The sequence below is a fragment of the Pyrgilauda ruficollis genome, unplaced genomic scaffold (assembly GCF_017590135.1).
Source record: "Pyrgilauda ruficollis isolate IOZ18807 unplaced genomic scaffold, ASM1759013v1 scaffold84, whole genome shotgun sequence".
In the NCBI taxonomy this organism is placed as follows: Eukaryota; Metazoa; Chordata; class Aves; order Passeriformes; family Passeridae; genus Pyrgilauda; species Pyrgilauda ruficollis.
This window is the reverse complement of record NW_024530377.1, coordinates 2,281,868-2,294,438: the sequence shown is the minus strand read 5'-3', so window position 1 is coordinate 2,294,438 and position 12,571 is coordinate 2,281,868.

The following is a 12,571-nucleotide window of genomic DNA, read 5'->3' as shown; positions in this document are numbered from 1 at the left end:
TGAGCCTGCTTTGCCTTTCTCCTAATCCTATCTCACAGCAAGAAGTGAGTAAATATATTTTAGTGAGTGCACTGGTGATTGGGCAGCACTGAGCCCACCACACCAACTGGCGTGTTGGCTGGGAAATCTCAAATTGGTGAACCAAAACCACTACAGGTGGCATCACCAGGATTTTCCCTTTAGCCAGGGACACCCTCAGCTGTGTGACAGGAAAGCTCCCCTGTAATTACATCCCAATGAAAAACCAGAGATCTGCTGGGTCAGCTCCTTCTCAGTGCTCTCTAAGCCTTTGTTCAGTGCTAAAACACCACTGACCCACGTGTTCCATCTTCCTCTTTGAAGGCCAGGACTTTTCCAGACTCTTGGTGTTGGGGATAAGGGTTCTTCAGGGAAAGTGAGCAAGCTTTGCTCAGTTCCTCGTTTCGAGCAAGTCATGAACCATCATTGAAACCCTACTGACAGATAAACAGTCACAGCCTCTGCTTCTGCCCTGAACCTTGGGGATCCTCCCCAAACACCCCCCTGGCACAGGGCAGAGACTGTGCCAAAAAGTTCCTGCATTTCAAACATTTACCAGGAGAAAGAAAGATTATCAACAGATAAGATGGGGAGGGGAGCATGTGGGGGTTTCAGTTGTCAGTTTCTCTGGGTCGGGACTGAAGGCACTCGAGGTTCATGTCGGGGCTCAGGTGTTTATTATTTCTTATCAGTAAAACAGCCTCACTACCATGAGTTTGGCAGCTTTTCATTAGAAGGCACACAATGGCCAACAACCTCTTGGTACAAGGTCTTTTAAGACTAAACTGTCCAGTTAAGAACTGACACCTGGATTATTTTCCCTTTTAACCCAATAACTGATCCCACAGAGCTGCAATGCAGACTGTTCTGCCCAATTACAAAATTCCACCCAAACCCAGGAAGAAAGAGGAAGAAGAAGAATGCAGAAGAAATCCAGGACAACACCCTGTGCTTCCATCCACAACACACTAAAAATCCCAAAAAATCCCAAAACCTGAATTTCTCACTGAGTGGTACACCTGCACTACTCTTACTCCATAATCTCTTTCACACTTCTGTGGATTCCAGTCTGTCTTGAAGTCTAGGAAACTTTCTCCATGAATGAGGGGCAAAGTCAGAGCTCCCCTGGGGGTCAGGGCACCCCAGAGCAGACAGAAATATTCCCAGTGCCCTGGGCTTCCACAGGAGGATTAGCCTGCAAAGGCCATGAACACAAGGCAGACTCAATGGTTGAAGATTCTTTCCTGTGCTTGCAGTGGGTAGAGTAACCCTAGAATCTCCCCTCTGCATCCTCTGGCCACTCATTATTCCATGGGGTTTTGTCATCAGGAAAATGTCTCCTGCCAGGCTGTTTTCTTCTCTTTTACAATGCTTCCCTACCTGGCTTCAAAACTTAAAAGATGTGCCAGTTCTTTTGCTTTTATCACAGTAGTCCCATCTTGGTTTTTTTTTTAAACTCAAATATAAACTCCCAAAGGCAAGCTGTTATGCAGGAATCTCAGGTTTCATTTAACAGCAACAATAATATGTAAATATTTCCAGATGTCAGAAATACTAAAAAATATTCTGAGGATTAACAGTGTAACATAAGACACAGAAAACCAAACATTTTAAAAAGAGAATGAGATTGTTCATATCCCAAACTTTTTTTTTGTTTCCCAAACAAAATTGTTTTCCCCCACCCAGAGGGAATAAAAGAGGATGAAGCTTGAGTCAGTGTTGACTGTCTGGGATTACTAATACTGAATTTTACAGTTAATTTTACAAATAAAATATGATCAGTCTAACAAAGTCAAATCCTCTCATATAAGGAGAAGGGATGGTTCTAAAACTTGTTTATTGCTCTAATCCCTGTTACAAAGGCCACAGTTTAACTGAACATTAATTCTGCCTTGTTTTTGCTATTGTTTGCACAGCACCAGGAGAGCACCAGACACTTGACAAATGCTGGAGGCTGACTTAAACAACTGAAATACGAACACATGACCTTTATATGAGGGGTGGAAGCCAAGAATTCTTTAGTTATGGTCTCTGACTGGTCCCAGGCTGCACCTTTTGCTAAGCTGAATAGCATTAGAAGTACAAAAAGTTGCTTTGTGCAGCACTGGCACCAGAGGAAGGCAGGCAGGTCCAGGCCCACAATAGCTTTCCTGTTCCTCCAGGACAGCTGGTGTCTTCACCAGCAAAATGCTCAAATGCCATCAGTTCCTCGCGTGTGTGTCTCACACAAACACATCACTCACATCACCTCGCCCCAGGGACTCCTTCAAAGAGTTGATTCACTGCAGCCCCACAAAGGCACCGTGAACCTTCAGGTGAGGGCACACCATTGTACCTTTTACCACCTAAAGCAGCAGCACAAAGACAGGACCTTGCAGAGAGGACACAACGCTCACAGCCTCAAATTCAGGCAGTGATAGCCCAAAGTGAGGAATGACAAACAGGACTAGGTGGAGAGAGCAAGTTCACACACAGCAGCCACTAAGGAGTTTGAAATTTCATTTATTAATGTATTTAACTACTGAGGTCCACTGAAGAGGTGCATTTACAAACCACCACAAGTCCTGAACCCCTTCAGCTCTGCCATTCACTATTTCAGTGCACAACATCCAGAGGAGAGCACACAAAACTGCTCAGGGCACAGAATCAGGCTCTCAAAGTGAGACTCAAGTCAAAGGAATTCTCATCCAGGAGATGCCTGAATGAGGCACAATTACAGCCTCAGTGTGGTATTTACTGAGGACGAAGTGTTTACAATATTCCATTTGCCTGTTAAGCAGTTATGCACTAATGTGTGAATGACAGACTTTTAATGACAAAGGAACACTGGAAGCATGTGAAATCCACCATTCCCAAGATATCTGTTGCAATTTTGTCTTTAATCTCTTCCAATCTGTGTAGAGTGAAAAAGTGAAAGGCAAAAGCTTGAGTTGATGAGTCTGGACCCCACTGGGGTGAGCTGAGGGCACCTGTGGCTCTCAAATCCTGTTAACCAATGTCAGAGTGTCCCATACCCACCTGCCTTCCCCTGGCTGCATCCCCCCTTCCTGCAGCTCCCAACAGCCAGGCAAAATCACCAGCCACACTTTGATCCCTCCAAAATCCAACAATTTCCTTTTGCTAAAGCAAAAGTCAACCTTTTCATCCCCTACCTTGTTTTGAAAGGTGCCCACAGGCAGGTTCACAGAGAAAAGACAGAAAGCAAAACCAAGCAAATAAAAAGGAGAATAACACTGAGCTGCTTTCATTCTCACCTGCTGTCTCATGGAATAATCTTCCCAGGTGAGGCCTCTCCTGGCACAGGGAAGTTACAATAATTGCATCTCTTAGCCCAAAATGTACATTGCCTCTTAAGAAAACAGCAACACACACAATCAAAAACAGCAAAAGAGAAGCTTCCTATTACCTCCCCAGTTTATATAGATTCTGAGAGCACTGAAAGGGAAACAAAAAGCACCTGGCAAGTTTTTAAAAATCACAGCTACAGGAAACCTCCTCGCATGATTGATCTATAAAGGTCTGACTCTGCAGAAAAACAAAAGTTTCAGCTGTGCTTTAAGGCAAGTCACAAACTTGAACAGGGGTTGTTGCTGCATGGCAATTTTATTTTTTCTGTGGTGAACAGGATGGGCTTTTTGCAGTAGAGGAACAAGTTCAAACATCTTTCAGGATTTGTCCAAATTAGCACGTGGCAATACAGCGTGTGTCCTCTCCACACCCACTGCTCCAGTGATCTATCTCTCTTGATACAATTAATGAGACAATTAATTAGATTACAATTAATAAAGACAAAGGAGCAGCTGGGAATTTTCTGTGGCAAGTGACTGATTTGAGGTGGCACTGCAGCCTCCCTCCTGCTTCCAGGCAAATTGAGAAGGGGATGCCCCATCCCTGGAAGTGTCCAAGGCCAGGTTGGATGGAGCTCTGAGCAGCCTGGGATAGTGGAAGGTGTCCCTGCCCATGGCAGGCAGGGGCTGGAACTGCAGCTGGATGATCTTTAAGGTCCCTCCCAACCCAAACCATCCCATGTGTCCTTGTTTCTATCATAATGGTCCATCCAACGTCACTTACAGAAGTTTGGGGTATTTTGCCCTGCTGAAGAGCAGAGTTGGTTGTGCTTGATGAAGTATTTGGTTCTGTAACTTTTCAGTACTGGCAGGGGAAATCACTCCCTTGTGTGAGAAGTTAAAGCCCTGCTGTGGCTCCAGCAGTGGTTTAAATTCTCTGTTCCAGGTCTGCTCCAGAGGGAGCTGTTTCACTCTCTTTTTCTATTCTTCCTTCTCTGCTTTGCTTCACAGCCACCCTTTATGCTTCCACATCCTTTCCCAAATTCTGTCTCCTTTAGAGCATCTTCCTTTCTACTCCCCTGCTGCTCCTCCACACAGCCACCTTCCACACAACCTTGCTCCCCTGGAAACTCTCACGTCTTTCAAGGCAAAATTTTGTTACTTGCTCCTCCGTTTGCCTCTATCACCTCTGCTGCTTCAACCCCCTCAGCATCCAGCTCTCATCCTCCCCCAGTCACTCTGCAGTGCCCGTGGAGCTGAAATATTTGATATTTCATTGATATAATTGCGATACGAAGGGCACTCCACAGCTCAAGGCGTCTTCAGTCAGACGAGGGCAGTGTTACAAAACAGGTCGGTTCCCTTCCCTGCTCCTCCTCCCTGTGCAGCTGTTGGGTCTGAAATTACCTGGGCTGGAAGTAAATAAGCTAAAAAATAAAAAGGGAAAGGGGAAGGAGGAGGCGATCTATGCCAACACATAGCAGAGTTTACATCAAGGCCACACTGGCACATCTGCAGGGATGCTGTGGCCAGGGAGAGACCAGCCAAGGACGAGGAGAATTTCTGAGGCAGAACTTCTCTGCCACATCCAACATGCTCCTGCAGCCCAAAATTTGTGTTTTTGCTTTTAGGCCTGAAATTTGAAATTGGATTGATCTGGCACCTACTGCAAATTAGAATTTCTTTGTGTGTACATCACTCTTTCATTTAAATCTCTACCCCCTTCCTCTAAGTCCTTCAAAAGTGGTTACCACAAGTCCTTGGAGCAGTAATTTCTTTCTTTGAATATGCAAGTGACAAAGATGACAATTCCTGCCTCAATGTTGTGGTGGAAGCCAATCTCTAGCACATGATAAATGTAACATATTTGGTGAACTTCCTTGGAGAAGAGAGGGATTTGGTCAAATCTAACAGAGCAATCTTTGCCAACATAGAAGGGAAGTTGTGCATATTCAGGATATTTAACTTTTGGGAAAGCTCATTTATGACTAATAGTTCATTTTCAGTGCAGTACTCTGAGAATTGCCATTGGTGGTAATATAAAAACTGCAGCTAATTTCACAGGGAACATTCTTATTTCCCAGGTTAATTCAGGCTGAGGATATTTAATTCTGCCAGTCTAGTCCTCAAGTGGCTTATTCTACAGAGAAGGAATGGAAAAATACTAAGAAGTGGCCTCAGAAGCAGTGGGTAACTGGAACACAAACTAAGGAGAAAGGTAAAACTCATCTAGCACTCCTGCAATGGACTACAAATTGGATTAGCAGGGTCCATCCATGAGGATGACACGGATGATCTGGTGTTTAGGCTGAGGTTATAGGCTGGACTTTACCAGAAACCCCTGATCACAGTTTCCACAGACATGAATTTAATTCAGTAATTGAGCAAAATCACTTTCTTCCTCTTTCTCCCTCTTTCCTCTACACCCAGAGGCATGCTTCCAAATTCAGTTCCAAGCCAGGGAAGGAAACAGTGCTTGAGTTTTTGGCAGTTGCTTGATCACGTCATTTTAATGTCAAACTTCATCTCAGCATGATTTTTCTTCCACGAAAGCAGCTATCAAATGCTGGAATTCAAATACTCAACATATAAAATGGACAGGATTAATACTAACACAAATAAGAAATGAAATAACAATGTGGCTGTTAGTCAGGGGAATTTTTACCTAACAGTTTACTCACAGGCAGAAAGTTGTATCTGTAAATTACGCAGAGGCAATCTATTAACAGTATCTCCTCCATGAAATATTGATTTGAGGTTATTTCTCCATCATTTGCCAGGTGATCCCCAAAGGCCACCTTGGCAGTTGCTAAGGAACAACTCCATAGCTCAGGGAGGGCAGCCCTGAGCCCACTGCTTGTGTGCACAGTGACATGATTTGGGGTTTATAAACATTTATGCAGTTGATGTGCTTTCAAAAGCAGAATTATTGATTGAATTCTGTTTGGTCTGCAGATTGTGTCCAGGGTAGGTACATCAAAGGAGTAAAAATGAACATGGTTTGGATGCTAAATCCTGAAGTGATGCAGAAATGATTACACCTTCCAGCTTCCATGCAGGAGAAGAATTACCACAGTTTACACTCCTCTTTGGCTTCCACAGCTTTAAGCTAAACAAGGCTACAGTATTTCCCAGGAAGTCCTGGGAGGGAGGTTTTGCTCCTGATCTTTCCCACCACTCTCCTTGGGGCTTTCTTGAATTGCACTCAGTCAGTTCCTGAATACAAAACTCCAGTGATGGAGCAGGGAGGAAAGATTCCTTCCCCCATTTGCAGGCACTGCTCTCGTTTATACTCCCAGACTTACTTATTTTATGTTTATTTTATTTTCGTAAAACCACGGCATTGCTGACTGATGCTCCACTTTTGACCTCCTGTAGACCTAGAAGTCTTTTCTACCCAATTTGCCACTGTTTTGACAGTGAACCACTGCAAACTGCTCATGGCATGGCTGTCCAAGCAAGTTTTTACTTCCACTCAGCAGCAGTAATTTAGCAAGATTAAAATATTTGAATGGATTCCCTTTGGAAATGTAATCAAATAAATGGTTAACAATAATGCAAATATGGAATTGCCACGATAAAGCAGTGTTGTTTCTCTGCCTGTGCCCTAAAGCAGGATATTAATCTTAAAAGAAGAAAATATGAAAAGTGTAGCATCCAAAAAATGTTTCAAAAGCCTGACTCAGGTTAGGATAGAATACTAAAAAGGGGAATTATTTTCCTAATTGGAAAATAATTTTTATTTTTATTGGCTAAGACTCCACTGTACAATGTGCAGTATTGGGAGGGCAATTCAGCTTAGCTCACATGAAGTCACCTACATTTCAGGAAACTAAATTTAGGCATCTGTGTCTGGAACCATGTCCAAGCCCTGCCATTCTGTCTGTCTGTCAATGTCCTCTCCAAAAAAGCCTGTCATGAGAGTCGCCATGCAGATCTCACAATTGCTGGGTTGACAGGTGGAATTCTCTTTCCTAAAACCCAATCCCATTCCCTAAAAATGCCAGACAAACTAAACCAGTACTGAGCCAGAAGGAAATCACAAAACCAGCAACAGAAACACCAGGAGCTGATATGTTTTTATTTAGACACACAGCACCCCCATTCTTCTGGCTGGAGACCCTTGCCTTTGTTCACATCTGGAGCAATCCCCAATGGAGATGCAAAGGGCACCAGTGTGGAGGCAGGGGAGGAGGTGGAGAAATGTAAATCCCCCCTTAACCCTCTTTTGGGAGGGGGAGGGAAGGGTCTGTGTAGGTTGAAGCAGGAAGCAGGATTTATCACCTCAGCTAAAATTCCATTAACCATTAACTCAGGGGAGAATCCAGGCTATGGGGCTCTCCAGAGTCACAAAAAGAGAGAAAACATAGGCCACAACACAGTTATCCTCCAAAGGGCATAGATATGGCTCCACACAGGGCTGGGCAGAGCTGAGGAAATGAATGGCATTTTGAAAATTTTGTAGCTTTTTTCTTCCCCTAATATTTCTATGTTATTCTATATTTACAGTTAATATTTGCAGCTATTTTTATAGCTAGCCTGCAGTTTAAGATAACATGTTTTACTCATGCTTCAGAGATTATAAACTATGCTATTTGTTCTCCCAGTTGTGACCAGAACGTTGAGCAACACTGAAGGAGAGGAAGAAAAATGGAGCAGCTCCAAAACCCCAGTGCCAACAGTCCAAATGCATGTGATAAAACACAGCAAGATATCTCCAAGCTTTTTTCTTACCCATTCTCCCACGCATCAATTTAGATTAAAATACAAGGGAAAGCAAGCAACACTTGATGGATTTCCCAGCTTCTGGAGAGAGAGCACTGCCTGTGCAGCATTTCTGGATGGGAGGTGCTGATATAACTCCTGCTGATCAATAACTGCTCCTTGGTGCACATTGGAGAGATGAAAAACCACAGAACTGCTGTGTATAACACATGTTTCAGGCCAAGTGTGGCCAGGTTTCTTCAGTCCTTATCTTTCCCCCTTTTTTTTTTTTTTATTAGAAGGCCTAGCAGTTCCTTATTTGTATAAAAGATAATCTACCTTTCACACCTTTGTGTCTGGATCCTGTTTATTGTGCTTATCCTCACACAGCCAGGCGGGTAACTACTGTCTGCTCCCCATTTAATAGCTGAGAGGAGGAAACCAAATAAGAATGAGGTCAAGCCTTGTGGAACCAAACCCAAATCCAAATTTTTAGCACCACTGAAGCCCCCCACCAAGCCCCCATCAGCTGCCATCCCTGCCTGTGTAGCTCTTTGCTGTGTCACCTGGAGCCTTTGGTCATGAAGAAGGGCAGAGGTCCCCTGCCAGTTCCATGCATCCCAGAACCTTCTTCCTGGGCCAGACTGAGTTTTTGCAGATCATCTGATCCAGAAGGTCAGTGTAATAAATAGGTGTGATTCCTGCTGATAAAATTGAAACAGTAATCAATATCGATACAGTAATTAATATTTGGAAATAATAAAACAGTTAAAACTGTAATGCCAAGAAAGAAAGGGAGAAGTGCGGCTCCCTCCGCCCTTCTCCTGCAGATGTTCAGAACAGGAAGAAGCAAGAGATAACTATTACTAAATTTAGTTGGAAGAGAGGAAAATTTGCTTGGACATCCAGGAAAATGCTAATTATATGAGATTTATTGCTTTGATGCTAGAACATAATATTGGCTTGTATGATATTAGCTTTGGCTTACATTATACCAGCTTGGTGCACATGTGTAATCCAAAAGGTGAATCAAAGGACCGAGGAAGGGGAGAGGCCTTCATCAGGGACGACCCCCAAAGAGTGGTGCGACCACCTAAAAATGGTGGAGCACGCATGATGAAGGTGATGATGAGGGTGGAGATACAAGAGTGACGAATCAAAAATGGGAGGAGATGGTGATGATGTACTGTATAAAAGAGGGAATTTTGGCTTGGTAAGCTTGCACGTGAGGGGACGGGGGTCAAGCCCTGCCCTGTGGTTATTTTTGCTTATGTGCTGTTATCAGAACCAAAATTATCCCTACCAAATTATATTGTCAATATTTTGAGTGTATTCAATTTTATATATTTTAAGCTACTTAATTAAAATTGCTGCTGCATTTAATTTCGTTAGGTTTTCTTTTATGATGGGATAACTGGGCAAATATAACATCAGTGAGGTGGGAAATGCTGGCTGGGACGTGGACAGGGGCAAAGACTTCAGCCCATCTGCTGTGTGATTTGTGGCCTTGAGTGTGGATTTTCCCTGTGGTTACTCCACAGGTATAAAGAGTTGCACATTCTCTTATCAGTGACCTTCCCTGGGACATCTTTATCCTCATGTGCCATGTTTCTTTCCTTTAGATTCTTGCAAAATATAGAAGATTCCAGCCCCCTTCCATCCTGCTTTCCTGGGAAAATAAAGACAAGCAGAGAGGAGAAGAGGAAGCTTAGGGCCATACCTTACCCCCCTGCATGGGAGCACCTTGGCACTCACACCCACTCCTAGAGATGTCTCCAAACACACAATCCCATGTTTTCCACTGAAATTTGTACAGCCCACTTGCACACATGAGGTCATAGGCTGGACATATTTAGGACATATCCTAGTAAGGACTTCACTTTGTTTGAAATGTGCATTAAATTTGTTCCCTGTAACTTGAACAGCTCCAAAACCCAGCACGTGATGGGCACAGTTGGCTGGCAACATGCCTGAGAGGAACACAGTTGTTGTGCAAGTACTAATTATAAGATTATAAAATAAAAGCCCTTCCGTAGCACAACAGCCCAACGGAAATGTCACTGTTCAAACTTTTGATTTATTCATATAACGAGGCATGAAAGGGCACCTTCAACTCAGTTTTATGTTTAACTGTTAACGTCCTTTATCATGTAATGGTAATTCCTTAGGCAACCAGACAGATATGAAAAACATGTTGCCTTCCTTATGGCTGATGGTGAATTTTTGTTCTCTAACAGCAGCCCACAAACAAAATTACTGTATTGAATGTGTAAGATAATATTCAAAATTATTTTATTATAATGAGGTTTTTGCTTAACTTTGTGCCTAAACTGGGCTGTTAGGTGCTTTGCCTTCTTAATCAAATGAATTCAGAGAGAAAACTGATCACAAAGAAAAGCTCTGGAGAGATTGTAGGCTAAAACAAGAAAGATCTGCTTAGGTCATAAAAATATAATAGATAAAGGAAACATGGAGAAAGGGATTTGCTATTTTCCCTGAAACTCAGATTAGGTTTTCCTCCTATTATATTCCACAGACATGCCCTTGCACCAAGCTCTGCAAGGAGCTCCTGTCCGTGCCTTTGGTACTCTCTTGTCTTCAAATTTATGCTCACTTGAATCCATTAATTCTTGGATTGTTCTGTGCAGGGCCAGGAGTTGGACTCGATGAACCTTGTGGGTCCCTTCCAGCTCAGAATATTCTGTGATTCTGTGAAAGGCAGGTCACTGAGTATTGCCCATGGCTCATGGGAGGGTCAGGCAGCCCTGGCTGCTCAGGGCTTGTGCAACTGAGTTTTCAGAATCTCCACCCCACAACCTCTCTGGGTCCCAATCTGACCAGACTCATGCTGGTATTTCCTTTTTCTGGTACCTACTCAGAGATTCCAATGTTTCAACCTGTGCCCATTGCCTCTTGTCCTGTCACCCTGCCCTTCTGAGGAGAGCCTGGCTCCATCCTCTGCAACCCCCTGTGGGCTAGGCCGAGGCAGTGAAAAATCCCCTTGTGCTGAGAATTTAAATTCTCTTCTGCAGTTTGAGCAGTCACAGCTCACCCCGACTCTTCTTGTACATCCTGTTTTGGTGGCCCTGTGTTGGACTTTCTCCTAAAAATCCATATCTTGACCTGGGAGCCCCAGACTGGACCCATGGCCTCACTAGTGCTGAGCCATTTGGCATGGGCCCAGTGCAGGCCAGGGCATCGACTGCTTCCACAGTGGGAACTTTTATTGCTCCCTGTCCTGCTGTCCTGGTCATTAATAAAGCTTAAACCATTCCTGGTCTGAGTGTTGATCCCTCAGGCACGTTGCTGGTAACTGGTCACCGTTGAACTTTGGATCGCTGACGGATTACAAACAATGCTCTGAGCCCAGCAGCCTGGCCGGCTTCCCACCCACCTTATCATCCATTTATCCAGTCCACATCTCACTAGTTTGGCAATAAAGATATGGAAGGAAACACTGTGAAAGGCCTTGCTGGAGTTTAGGATATGGTGTCCGGTTCTCTCCTTTCATACACAGAGCTTGTCATGCCATCTCTGAAAGTGTTTGGGCTGGAAGGGCACAGTCACCCCTGGGTACATCCATCAACTTCTTGTCCTTCCTGTGTCTGGAAGTGGTTTCTTAAGAGGATTTGTTGTGTGACATCCCCAGGGACTGCTCTGGGGCTGACCATCCTCTAACCCCCCAGCTGCTCCTTGTCCTTCCTCAGGCTGGGTGTTTTATTTGGCTTTTTCCAGTCATCAGGAGCCTCACTGTGAGTGACAGAGTGGCCTTGCAGTGACAGAGGCCACTTCCCCAGCTCCACAGATGCCTCCCATGGACTTGTCTTGGGCTGATTAGCCCAAGCCCTGACTAATTCTGTGTTCCTTGCCTGTGGTTTTGCTCCTACAGGCTCTGATAAGAGGCTCAGACTCCTGAAGGGCCAGAGAACCAACCTGAGCAGTGATGAACCAGGCAAAAAATGGCACTGAGCACCTCAGCCCTCACGGGGCCCCAGGCCAACATCTTCCCTAGCCTTCATTTCACTGCAAAATCTACTTAAAGGAAGAGCTCTTGTCCCTCTCATCCCTTGCTAGATCCAACTCCAGCTGAGCTTTGGTTTTCCCAAACATATCCCTGCATGCTCTGCAATGCCTTGCCGCACCAACCAGGTGGCCTGTCCCTTTCTCTTTCTATGTACTCCCTTTTTTTTTGGCATCTCTTTGAATTAAGATCACCATACTAAAAATTCGAACTTTAAAATATTTTACACCAGCACCCCACTGCAAAATCACACCGTCGATAGAACCTTTTCATCCCAGGTTTCCAGCAGAAATAAAATTTCCTGATTTTTTTCCCCATTCCGTTTCTGATTACCTCCCATCTTAATTTAATTCTATTATTTTTAGTTCAGGTCTTCATTTTCTCTAAGCCTGCTAATATCACCTTTCCCCCCAATGTTTTGCTGCAAATAAATCCTTGTATAATTGCATTGCCTTTAATTGGCTACCCCTGGGGTTCGTTTCTTCTGGTTTTCAACAATATGAATTTACTACGTTTAACTGCATACATAATTAATATTAAT